Source organism: Adiantum capillus-veneris, chromosome 3, assembly GCF_014529385.1.
Source record: "Adiantum capillus-veneris isolate H3 chromosome 3, ASM1452938v2, whole genome shotgun sequence".
Taxonomy (NCBI): Eukaryota; Viridiplantae; Streptophyta; class Polypodiopsida; order Polypodiales; family Pteridaceae; genus Adiantum; species Adiantum capillus-veneris.
The window spans coordinates 145,007,055-145,020,318 of record NC_140933.1 but is presented as its reverse complement, the minus strand read 5'-3'; positions in this window follow the sequence as shown (position 1 = coordinate 145,020,318).

Sequence of the window (13,264 nt, the reverse complement as noted above, 5' to 3'; positions counted from 1 at the left end):
AAGCATCCAATTTTCCTAAGCTTTGACCTTTGGACACAACCTTTGAATTTTGGACCTCAGCATTTTGGACGTCTTAATGGGCTGAACCTTAGGGTCTTTAAAGCCCATTGTTGCACATTGCTTTTTTGCAGATGCCCCCCCCCCCCCCCCCCCCCCTTTGGATCCCTATTTTCCCTCCTTTGAATCCCTACTGTGGCCGGTCTGCCAGCTTAACCAATATTCTAGCTTTTTCTCCCCTGGCACTTCCCCATATTAAATGATCAGTTTAACATGAGAAAATCATTTAGGAGAATTAGATATTAGTTATTATGATAGAGTATGTATATACAGTATGAGGAATAATTTTAGCAAAATTTTAGCCGATTAATAATAATTTTGTTTCTCTTTAAACCTATTGATGATAAAAAATCAATAAACAGAGCTAGGAAATTCGGAATCAAATTTTGAAAGCAAATTTTGAATCTACAAAGCAAGAGCTTCAAGCATGTCAAATATGGAAATTTTGGGCCAACTTACACGAACCAGAATTGCAAAATCAAGGGAAAATAATGATTAGGTGTCCAAATGATGACTCGTTTGATCTGCAGGTGGTATGACATGAGAAATGTAGCCAAGTAAGGTAAATATGCAAAATTGTACTCGGGGTAAGTCGAACAATAAAGGCAAAAATGGGCAAGTTAGACCTCGTTGTAGTCAGACACCTTCACACACACACACACACACACACACACACACACACACACACACACACACACACACACACACACACACACACACACACACACACACACACACACACACACACAGAGAGAGAGAGAGAGAGAGAGAGAGAGAGAGAGAGAGAGAGAGAGAGAGAGAGAGAGAGAGAGAGAGAGATCTTTTTGACCTAAAGCTCTTTGCCAGACTTTTGCCTGCTATACAGCCACCTGAGACACTTAGACCACACCAAATTTCACAAGTATGCTCCTTATTAGTGCATGAACAGTCATGTATGGTCAAATGTGCACAAAAACAATCAAGAAATTTGAATCAATCAAATCAAAATCAAGAAATCCCTAAACTATCAAAAGAAACTTTTGGGAGGGCAAATGAAGTCCAATTTGAATTATATTTTCACTAAAAGACTCCATTTTTTGGGTAGAATCACGCCGATCTTTCACAATTACCAAAAGGGGTGGAACATGGATCGCGATCCACGACCCTCCATCTCCATTTGTAAGAATAAGTGGTGCAAAACAGTGCTTTTAAATGCACCTCTACACTGCAGTAATCACATATGAAAATTGTTGTTGAAGATGGTATGTGATCAATGTCCCCCAACATGACATAATAGGAACATGTCAGTACATTCAATTTAATACTGTCTTGGGGAATGTGCCCTACAAATGTGACATAAATGGACACTAAAGTCATAGAAAATCAATGGAAATTGGGATTTTAGTCTTCAAATCATTATATTCACCCATGGTTGGAAAATTTTGACCCAAATTCAATAAAAAATGCACCAATAGTTTAGGGATGATGCCTGGCAGCTACCCTATAAGTTTTGTGCAAAATAGTGTCTAAACATGGATCGTGATCCATGACCCCCTAAAGCAGATTGGTTAAGAAATGAGTATAGACTGTGTGCAATGATTATTTTTTGGAAAGTGTGTCAAATTTTTAGTGTTTAATCATGTCAAGTGCTTTAGTTGTCAAGTTTAGCAAAGTCAGAGTGTCATGTGCAGAACTTGTGGTCCTAGGCAAAGTTGTGGCATCAAATGAAAAATTGGAACTTGTTGTAACTCAAGAAATGCTAAAAAGTGCCTAAGAATTGAGTCAAACTTGCCAAAGGGCCTAGAGGGTCCAAACAGACTCCAAATGGGTTGGAATCCAACAGACAGTTGGGATTGGGATTCTTCTTCAATTCCAAATCATAAGAAGAGCCACATGCTAAATAGATTAATCACAATCAAAGATCAAAATTACAAATCAAAACCAAATATGGGAAAGACGGACCGAATTGATCCATAACTTGGGAAACTGGGTGAACGAGAAAGAAACCTATCCAAACTAGAAAATAACTTCACCAGTGTGCTAGGATATGCTATGGGAACAGGTCCCCCAAGTTTCACCTCAAATGGCTGTTGAACATGGATCGTGATTCATGCTCCCTACAAGCTTCCCAGGCCAAAACCCTACTCTCAGTATCTAGATGTCAAATAAGACCTAATTTTAGAACTCCAAGTTGTTTGAACTTCAAAAGCCTTGTCAAAATGTCAGAAATATTTAAGTCTAAGAAAATTACCAAAAAATGGCATGAATTTCAAACCAATGATCGAAATTCCAAAAGAAGTGAACCATAGCCTCCCCAAAGCATACTTTACCAGATGGTATCATCAAAAGTTCAAACTTAGTCCCAACATGGATCTCGATCCATGACCCCCTAAGCCAGAATTGACCTGCAACCACCTAATCCAGTTCATGTAGTAGTCCTAGATGCACTGGTGAAGTTTGGTCAAGTTTGGACTTGTTTTGATCAAGTTATGCTCATTTTTCATTTTAAGGTTAAGTTTGCATTTTACCAACTTTTCTCCACAACTTTGGCCAAAGCTGCAGATAATGACAAAGCATTTGTCAAGCAACAATGACACAATTTCACTTACAAGGACTTGGTATACTTAGAGAAGGAGTTGCCGTTGAGACTCATATCCCAGCATTTCAAAGTCCAAAAGTCACCAAGGTACAATGAGCCAAACTTGCACATTGCAATAGTGATGGCCATTGGGCTCTCAAAGCAAAGAATGATTCGCTGTGACCTAGGAACATATATACTGGAAAATCTAGTCGAGGCCAACCTCAAAAGCAACAAAAGGAACAAGGCATACATGAATGGAGGGCCAATGCTAACTAGAATTTCCTATCAAGCACTTGGGATGATATATCAATTACCACCATTTGAGCCACAGCTTGACCTCTTGCACAAGTCAAAGCATGTAGTCAGATGAGTGGTGGGACCCTCGGTAGCTCAAGCACCAAAGAAATCAACATGACAAAGCTCTCAAAAAAGACATCTGATGGTGAAGAAACAGAATCAGATATCAATTTTAGTGGGGAAATCAAACAAAAAAATAGAGACATGCCTTTAAAATATCAGACCTCTAAGGGCAAAGAAGATGACAAATAGGAGGAAGAGTACACTCTCCATTGAGTGTGGGTCAAACAAAAGTCAGCAAAACAGAGAGAACACGTCTCTATCTCTCAGACAAAAAGATCCATGAAGAAGCTCAGATGCAAAGAAAGGAATTAGGAAAGAAGGTAGCAGAGGAGAAGAAAAATGTGGAAGCATACAAAAATGATGAAGGAGATGATAATCAAGATAAACCATTGGAACAATGAAAGGCAGAGAGACTTGAAAACATAAAGTAGTACAAGAGGATAACTGCCATGGTTAATGTGGAGCTTGCTGGCACCATGTGGCAATGCATCCACAATGAGCTTAAGCATAAAGCTACAAAAAGAGCACAAAAGGAGTCAAAGAGGCAGAAAATTGATGATCTCAAATCATCAAACGACTTCTCTCAGTTTCATAACAAAGATAAGGTTGAAGAAGAACAACTAAGGGAGGAGACGAGTGTGGAACCTTTAGAAATTCACACTAAAAATGTGCTACCCCTCTTCACCCAACCAACCACCCTCCTCCTGCTCAAGAATCCACTGACCAAGCAGAAAAGTAGGAGATAAATCCTGAACAATTGTCGTGGGTGCAGCCTATTGTCAAAGATAAGGAAAAGGTGGAAGAACCGGTAAAGATGAAATCAACTTTCCAAACAAATCAAAAGCAAGAGCAGCAGAAGACTAGATAAATGCCAAAGGATAAACATATAGAAGTAGGCACCTCTAGCATATCAAATACATAAGAAAGAAGACCAACGTCTCCTCGCACAAAAGCAATTATCGAGGATGGAAATAAGCTCATCCACTCTTTCGACATTGATGAACACCTAGAACATGCTAACTGGAGGTGGTAAGGGTGTTGTTTGCACAACATTTTGGGCCCTAGGGACTATGTGTTGTGACGGTTGTTCAAGAGGTGGAGCCGGAATCAATGCAGGCACTTGAGGTGTGTCCGTCCATTCTAAGGTTTGTCTGTTGGCCATCGCGTGTTTAAATACTATGCAATCCTTAGCTTGGTGACAATATCTTCCACATGCATTGAAATTCCCATTAAATTTTACTTTAAACGTAGCGCATTCACTGGTACTATGCATACCATACCAAACTGAGCACCATTGTTGCTCCCTTCTTGGATACATACGATTGTTTTGTGGAGCACGATTGTCTCTAAGACTTTCTTGAATGGCCTTGGTGAGATCTGCTAAAGTCATCTCATATATCTTTGGCACTTTAGCAATAGGCTTTAGGATCATTGGCTCATGCCCCAATGCTTGCGAGCTAGTAGATTTAGGCTCAACATACATTCTTTCTCCTTGAATCATTAAGTTGTCCTCCAATTGGATCGCATTGGTGGTGATTGCTTCCCAAGTGGTGATTCCTCTAATGACTAGGCCATTGTAGATATCCTCATGTCGTAATCCCCTAATGAATCTATCAAGCAATTGGTTAATACTGAAGTGCTCATTTGGATAACAACACGAATTCAAATTCTTCAAGCGACTAATAAAGTCTCTTACGAACTCTCCTTCCTCTCGTTGGGCTTTTTGGAGTTGAGATGCTACACCCCAAAGCACTCCCTCTCGTATGTACTCTTTCAAGAACAGTCTCCTAAGAGTAGGGTAAATCGTTTTCTCTTCTATCCTTAGGATTCTATACCAGTGTCCAACCTTTCCACTCAAGGTCAAGCTTAAAGCATTACTCTTATGCAGGTCATTGTGTTCTCCTAGGGAATCACATATTTGTTCAAACACTTCGATATGCTTTCTCACATCCCCATCTCAACTAAATTTTTGTGTGCTATTTGCACTGCCTTACTTCTAGGATCTATATTTGGCGTGTTACTAGCTGATATGGTCCCATTGAAATAAGGGCTTGGACATTGTGGTCGTGGAGCATAAGTTGCACGAAGCAGAAGAAGATAGAGAAAGAGCAAGAGCACTTCTTAGCATGCACCTCAAAGGATGAGGATTTCAAGTCAAAATAGACCTTTTATAACAATCTGATCCATTCACACATGGGTGCCCACAGTGGCCGATCATAGTAAAAATATATGAAAATAAAATAAGTGGTGCACATCTCATCAACAATCACCTACATATCTATTGGACCGACAAGCCCGATCCATGACTCAATAAAATAATGAGAAGGCATCCGTCGAAGGTGATAGGGTGTCCGTGAGGGTTAACAATAGCCAAGAGTGTTGGTGTAGGAACTCAAATTCTCAACAAGCTCGGAGATGGAGATGGAGTTCTTGCACTTTCACCAAGTGAGAATGTGTGAAAAATGAGTGTGTGAGAGGCCAAGCACGCTCCTTGTTTGCATTGGTTGACCCCTCCTTGTAGCTCAAGCTTGAAGCTCATTGGACCCCTCTAAGCCTAGCCAATCACATGCACAATCCATTTCAAGCAACATGGGTAGTCTTTGGACAAGTGTCCTCCTTACCCCTTTGAGAGAGAGAGAGAGAGAGAGAGAGAGAGAGAGGGAGAGAGAGAGCTTGAAAATATCTAGATATTTGTTGCATTGAACTAGAAGCTCATTGGACCCCTCTTTTAGCCCAACCAATAGGATTCAAACACACCATGTGGCTAAGCATAGGGAGAGCCTGACATGCGTCCATGTGCCCCTTAAGAAAGGGGGTGCCCTTTGGCTGAGTGGGAGGTTAAGTCAAAGATTCCCCTAACTTTGGGGCTTTCCCCCTCCTTTGTAGGGTCTCTTTTTGACTCAAGCCCCTCAAGTACCTTACCCCCCTATGCATAGGGAAGCTTCACAAGCACCTTACTATCAAGCATGACAAGCACCTCAAGCACCTTAGTCAGCAAGCACGACAAGCACCTCAAGCACCTTACTCATCAAGCATGACAAGCACCTCAAGCACCTTAGTCAGCAAGCACGACAAGCACCTCAAGCTTGGGTCGGGTTCCCACCTCAAGCTCAATCCTAGCTTGCCTAAGGTCCTAGGTCTAAGGACTTTTAACACTAACCTTCGAAGGTCTTTGATGAAGCTAACCTTTTAAGCTCCATTAGATGCACGTTTCTGTATGATAGACTACCTCCTTTTGGACCCCTATTGAGATGTAACTATCTCTCCTCTTGGTTCCCTGCTGAGATAAGTCTAGCAGCACTTATTTCACATTGCTCTTTGGTAGACCGTCTCCTTTTGGACCCCTATTGAGAAAAAACCATTTCTCCTTTTGGTCCCATGCTGAGATAGGTCTAGAAGCTCATATTTATATCCTAACTCTTGTTCCCCTTTTATCTTCCTATATTAAATGATCAGTTTAATATGAGAAATAAATTTGGTAAACTTAGATATTATATTTTATGACATTACCTCTCTCTTGAAATCATAGTCGTCCTTGACTATGAGGTAGAGAAAATAAAGCATAGTCATTAGTCCATGTTTCTTAGCGGGTAGAGGATCCCTTTTTACCCTACAACATCATTCCAAAATGGACGACTAATCCATTTGATGCTCAGGAGACTTAGCTGCCGCAAAGCATGTATGCTCTTAGTCCATACCATACTTCCAAAGTAGAGTGACAAGTTCTACTTGGTGTTTGGGAGATATCGTCACCACAAACATGATCCTAAGCATGCATACTTCTTAAACTTTGTGCACAATAAAAGAAAGAATGAGTCTTATAAGACAAAAACATTGTTTATTTAAAATGCATTTTCATTTGCTTACTCTAGTGTAGCATTGTAATAATTTACAAGGTTTATATTATCTGAGATATCATTGGATAATCATACTGTTTCTTAATACCTTGTCTTCATGTTGTAGGATGGACTTAGATTAAAGTACCTCTTCTTGATCTTCGATTTTTGGAGGGTCTGCTACTATTTCTTCTTTTGGTGGTGCGTCTTTGTAAGGCTTAAGTAGGCTCTCATGGAAAACATTGTGCATGAGCCAATGGTTGGGCAAATTTAACTAATAAGCCATCTCATTGATTGGCTTAAGAATTTTTAAAAAAGGACCATAGTATCTTTTTGCTAGTTTAGTATATTACTCTTGGTGGCCCATAGGATTCTTGCTTGTAGTGTGCCTTAGACAAGCCTTGAAAAACTTTGGCAAGACCCAATCATTTTCCTTAAAGGCTAAGGCTCTTCTTTGGTTATTAGCAGCAACCCTTTTTGCCTTTGCTGTGAGATGGATATAACCTCTTTAATCTTTGGAAAAGATTCTTGTGAGTCTTGGCTATATTCATCAGTAGCAAAGTCTTTGCATGTACTTTAAGTAGTAAGGGACTTTTGGATCTTCCCTCTTTAAACTCGAAAGGTGCTTTTTTTATAGAAGTATGTACAATGTCATTGTACGCACACTATTTAGGAGAGGTAGGTACTTCTCTCATTGAGAACATTGATCTACTTCTATGACATAGGCTTTTAATAGATCAAGAATCGTTAGATTAGCTATTTCACTTTGGTCATCCGTTTGGGGATGATAGGCCAAAAGAGAAATATAATCTAATTCCTAGATTCTCAAAGAGACCCTTCCAAAAGTTATTGGTCATTCTAGGATCTTTGTCCGACACTATGAATGTTGGCAAGCCATGATACTTGAAAATTTGAGATCTGAAGAGGGTTGCTGTTTGATGTGCCTTAATAGTCTTTTTGACTGGCATAGAGCGTGTTTTCTTGCTAAGCCTATCGACTAAAACAATCCAAGTTGCTTCCCTTGGTCAAATTTTGACTTTTGGCATACCATGCATTTTGAAACATACTCCTCATGGTATGTTTACTTTTCATGGTAGGCCAACATAAATACATTTTTACTCCTCAAAGAGTAGAGTATGGAATCCTTCTTTGCCCCTCATAATGAGAAGCATGGTATTCAAACATGACTTTCTTATTGTATGGGTGAGTAACACATAGCCTATTGCCGTTTGGAAGATAACCATCCTCCAAGGTGAATGGTTGTTTTTTTCTTCCCTAATGCAAAGGTTGTAATTATGTACTTAAAGTCTCGATCAGTAGCATACTCATCTACCATAAAAGATAGATCATTGTGAGTTGCTATAGACACCACATTTATCCTTGGCCGTCGTGAAAGTGCATCGACCACTTGATTGTGCTTGCCAGCAATGTGAGCAATATGAAATTTAAATTGAGAAAGAAAAATTTTCCACCTCATTTGTTTGTCGGAGAGGTTGGTTTGCGCCATGAAGTTCTTGAGGATTTGTGATCCATTTATAGGAAGAGATATTGTATCCACGTGTCTAGGACATATAGAACAGCTGGTAGATCTTTTTCATATATGCCCAATACTCGCTTATCAGAGTTGATTCTTTGACTCTCATATTCTATGGCATGCCCTTCTTGAAGCAAAACAGCTCCAAGGCGATCACCTCAAGCATCACATTGGACCTCAAATGGCTTTGAGAGATCTAGTAGTATGAGCACACATTGAGAGATAAGCTTCTCCTTAAGCTTCTCAAAAGATTCTTGCTATTTTGCAATCCATGAATACTTAACATTCTTTTTCATTAAGTCATGTAATGGGCCTGCTATTAGCAAGAATTTTTCTATGAAGCATCTATAGTATGCACACATACCTGTAAAGCTTTGTACCCCCTATAGATTCCTTAAGATTATGCCATCCTTTTATTACTTGTAACTTTGTTGGATCCATATGGGTGCCATCTTTAGAGATAATGTGACCTTTCTCTTGTGGGAAACATTCACGTTTATTTTGGTTAATGAAAAGCTTATTCTCTCACACAACTTGAAAGATTAACTAGAGGTTTTGCTTGTACTCCTCAAAGAATTTGAGTGGCCTGAAGATTTTTGTCAATCATGAGTTTGAATGCGGTTGGAGCATTTGTTAGGCCAAAACTTGTAACTTATCAAATAATATTCTACCCACGGCACGGGAAATCTTTTTTTTTATAGTGATTCTATTTAGCGCTCTATAGTTGACACACATGTGATATGTGCCATCTTTCTTTTGCACTAAAAGTAATGGTGAAAAAAATGGAGAGGAGATAAGCCTCATGATCCCTTTTTCCACCAATTCATGCACTTGCCTCATGATCTCCTCTTGTTGAGATTGGGAAACTCAATAAGGAGGCTTGTTAGGTGGTTAGCTTCCTGGTTGGAGCTCAATTGCATGGTCATCATCCCTCGTTTTGGAGGTAGCTTACTAGGGATGTCATCAACAAAAACATCTTGGAATCCTTAGGAAATTAGACAACTCTAATTCCTCTTGATTCCCTTTATTGCTACTTGTGAAAACATTAGAATCATTTATAGATTCTCTAACAAAAATCATAAACGCAAAAATAGAGCTTTTCATTGACTTGTCAAAAGCAAGCATATTTACTAGGGGTATGGCATTCCCCAACTCATTATCATATATATACATGCTTTTTTTCCTGTAGGTGAAGTAGATTCTCTTTTCAGGAAAGTTCATGTTGGCATCCATGCAGTTGAACCTTGGTGCCCCTAGGATAACATCCTCATGTTAGAGAGGAGAGATGAAGAAATCTTCTTTGTCAACATAGCCTTGGACATGAAGCTTGAATTTCCTAATAAAGGGAGTAACTGTGGCTTCTTGCCCCTTGAAGGCTCCATTGGCTACAACCACATTTCCCATCTCATGAACTTGAATGCCTAACTTGGTGGCCAACTCCGTTGATATGAAATTGTGAGTAGAGCCAAGGTCAAACAAGATAAAGGCATCGTGCTCCATTACCTTTCCCCAAGCATACAAGAGAGGTGATCCTTTGTAATGAGAATACTCTTTTGGAGCTTTGATTGTGGAAGCTCTAGGAGTCTCATTGCGGGTATGTATTTTGGGCAAGAACGATAGTCATGTCGTTGCTCCCCACACTTAATGCATTTTTGGCCCTTACAAAAATCTTCTAGCTCTTTAAAGACAGTTTATTTTTACCTTTATAGACTCCCTTCTCCTTGGTCTTGTTGTTGTTGTTGTTGGAATTGCCTTGGGAAGAAGTTTGAGCATTGTTCTTCCCCTTCAAATCATTTCGATCTTTGTTTTCCATGGGCTTGGCATTCCTTTTAGCCCCTTGTTGGAAATTGATAAGCGAAGCAACCATAGTGTGGTGGATTATTTCTGTGATAGAACCAAGTCGTTGAGAGTTGACATACTCGGCCATTTCTTCATAAAATACCGCATAAAATTGTTGCTTTTGCTCGGCGAAGTCTATCTTTTGAAAGATAGTACCCTTGAGGGAGATGTAAATCCCAAAACTTGTCCATATATTTGTGGATAGACTCATTAGAGAGCAGCTTCAAACTTCGCCATTTGGTAAGCACTTTGTCCTTTGTATCACTTGCAAGGAATTGCTCCATAATGGAAACTCGTAGAGTTTTCCATTTCCTTGGGGCTTCGCCATTGCCACCAAGACTAGCCCACCATTGACGAGCAGATTTCTAGAAGTGTATAGCTACATAATGTAGCTTGGAGGACTCTGTGAAGCCCTCGTCTCCAAAGGCCATGTTGAATTGTTGGATGAAGGCCAATACTTTTTCGGTAGCACCAAAGGTTCCATCATAGGTGAGAAAAGAAACACTCTTTCCTCCCTCTTTGAATTTCTTAAGCTTTTGGGACCTTCGCCATGCAGGGCAAGATTTGTGATGTCCTCCCCTCTTGTATTCTCTAGGAGAATAGCTATTGCTTTCATCAGAAGAGGAGGAAGGTGAAGAAGAGGGTGAACTCTTTCTTGCCTTTTTCTTCCTTTGTTTCCTCTCTTGCCTTTTGGAGTGACGAGGGCAAGGACTATGCGTTGACCATTTCCTCTTGGGAGGGTTGGCGGCCGTCTAGACCACCGTTTTGTGGAGCCACATCTTTAGAGGAACTTAGTGATTCACTTATTTCTAGTTCTTTGGATTCCTCCTGTCATAATAATCAATATCTAATTCTCCTAAATGATTTTCTCATGTTAAACTGATAATTTAATATGCGGAAGTGCCAGGGGAGAAAAAGCTAAAATATTGGTTAAGCTAGCAGACCGGCCACAGTAGGGATCCAAAGGAGGGAAAATAGGGATCCAAAGGGGGGGCCATCTACAAAAGAGCCATGTGCAACAATGGGCTAAAAAGACCCTAAGGTTCAGCCCATTAAGACTTCCAAAATGCTAAGGTTCCAAAATTCAAAGGTTGTGTCCAAAGGTCAACCTTAAGGGAATTGGATGCTTTGTGTGTGACCAAAAAAGTCTTTGCATATCCCTACATAGGAGGGGGCGAGCCTAGCATGTAGGGGAAGAGAGAGAAAGCCACACACACACACACACAAGCCCCCTTTACACAAAGGGAATGAGGGACACATGTCAGCTCCCTAGGCTAGATGCCCACAAGGTGTACCCAATTCCTATTGGATGGCCTTTGAGGTGGACCAATGAGAATTAGGCTAGAGTAAATATAGTTTAATTAATTTAAAACACTTAATAAAAGAACCAATGAGAATTAAGTCTCCTAGATGACTATTGGACAGTCTCCCAAGGGGTCCAATGAGCATTCAGCAGCCCAATGGCTTGCCTGATTCCTATTGGCCAGGAGGCAAAGGGGTCCAATGAGATTTTAGTTGAATTATTAAATTACCTAAAGCTCTCACAAAAGGGGAAAGGGGGACACATGTCAGAAGGCTATCACTTATGTTGCTTAATAATCATTGGCTTGACTTGGGGAGGTCCAATGGGGAGATAGCAAGAGCAAATAGCAAGAGGGCTCGCCCAAGAGAGAGAGGGGGCTGATTTTTGCAAGGCATTATCACACACACACACTCACACAATCTCATGTGAGAAGTAAAGAAGACTATCTCTTCCCAAGCTTTAATGGAGAGCTCATCACCTACTCCAATCTTGTGAGATAGAAGCCTACATCAACACACTCTTGGCATGTGGATGCAAATCCAACCAAGAGCCAAGCTTCAATGCATGCTCATATCCTCTACCATGCTAATTACTAAGCTAAGCTACGCTAAAATGAGTCATTATGTGAGGAGATGTACGTCTTTCTCGTAAGATACTCCTTCTTCCTCTCAATCTACTCTCATACCCTGCTAGCTCTCACCATCTTCGAAGGTGTGTGAGGTCTTGGGTCTGAGAACGGGGATAATTGATGTTGTGTTTGCTAAGTGTTTTGATTAGTGCATGAAGCTTTCATCTTCATTGCACTAGCTAGTCTTGAAGGAACACAAAGAAATGTATTGTACAATGTCTCTCTTGATGGGAGAAACCATAATACAAAGCCTTTTGGAGGTGGGACCGGCTCCATGCAAATCCGGTCCTCAAATGTTGTCAATAGCTTAATTTCTCTGTCTTTTGAAAGTATTGTTGATGCTATCTAACTAGGTGTTATGCTTTTTGTTGCTCTCTCCACCCAAGCACTCTTGTAATTCTCATTAGGAATCTATTCTAATGAAATGCCCACTATGTTCATGCTAATTTCCGCTACACATATGTTTTTAGGCCATTAAATGTTACATTGGTATCAGAGCACAAGGTTTCTCTTTTCTTGCTCAAGAAGGGAGGTCCTTAAGCTAGCTATAAATGGTTGGTATTTTAATTGCCTGTGAGTAAGTAGAATAGGGATTTTTCAGCCTTGCAGTGCGCCTGCCTTCCTGCAGTTAACGGGGCATCACCGTTGAGAGCTATGGTATTAATAGTGGAGTCCTAAGGGGCTTGCCTACGACTTAACCACTATTGAGCTATTAGAAGCTTGACAGGAGCCGGTGCTGTTTTGGTGTTGAAAGACCCTCTCTTCTATTCCTTGAAATTAATGGTATTCAGCTGCGGGTACAGTAGCTTGAGTGATTTTTCTAAAGGGGTAAAGAGGAGTAGCAACTAGGGCTTGAAGTGCCAAAGTACACCTAAAAAGTTTACACCTAAAAGTTGTTAGAATGGTTGACAATAGTAAAGAGAGTGAAATTAATGTTGATAACTTTGATTTTGCTCATGAGCAAGCTACTAATGATGCTCCAATGCTTGTTAACTATCTTGTTTCTAGGCTTCAACAAGCCATGGGCAATCCATCTCTCCAAAGTGAAGTGCAACGGCAGCTCCGTGCTCATGGGATTCTCCAAGCTCACCACCATGACGAGAGAACACCTAGGAAGCCTCCTTGTGAGACTCCCAAAAGAGGTCTC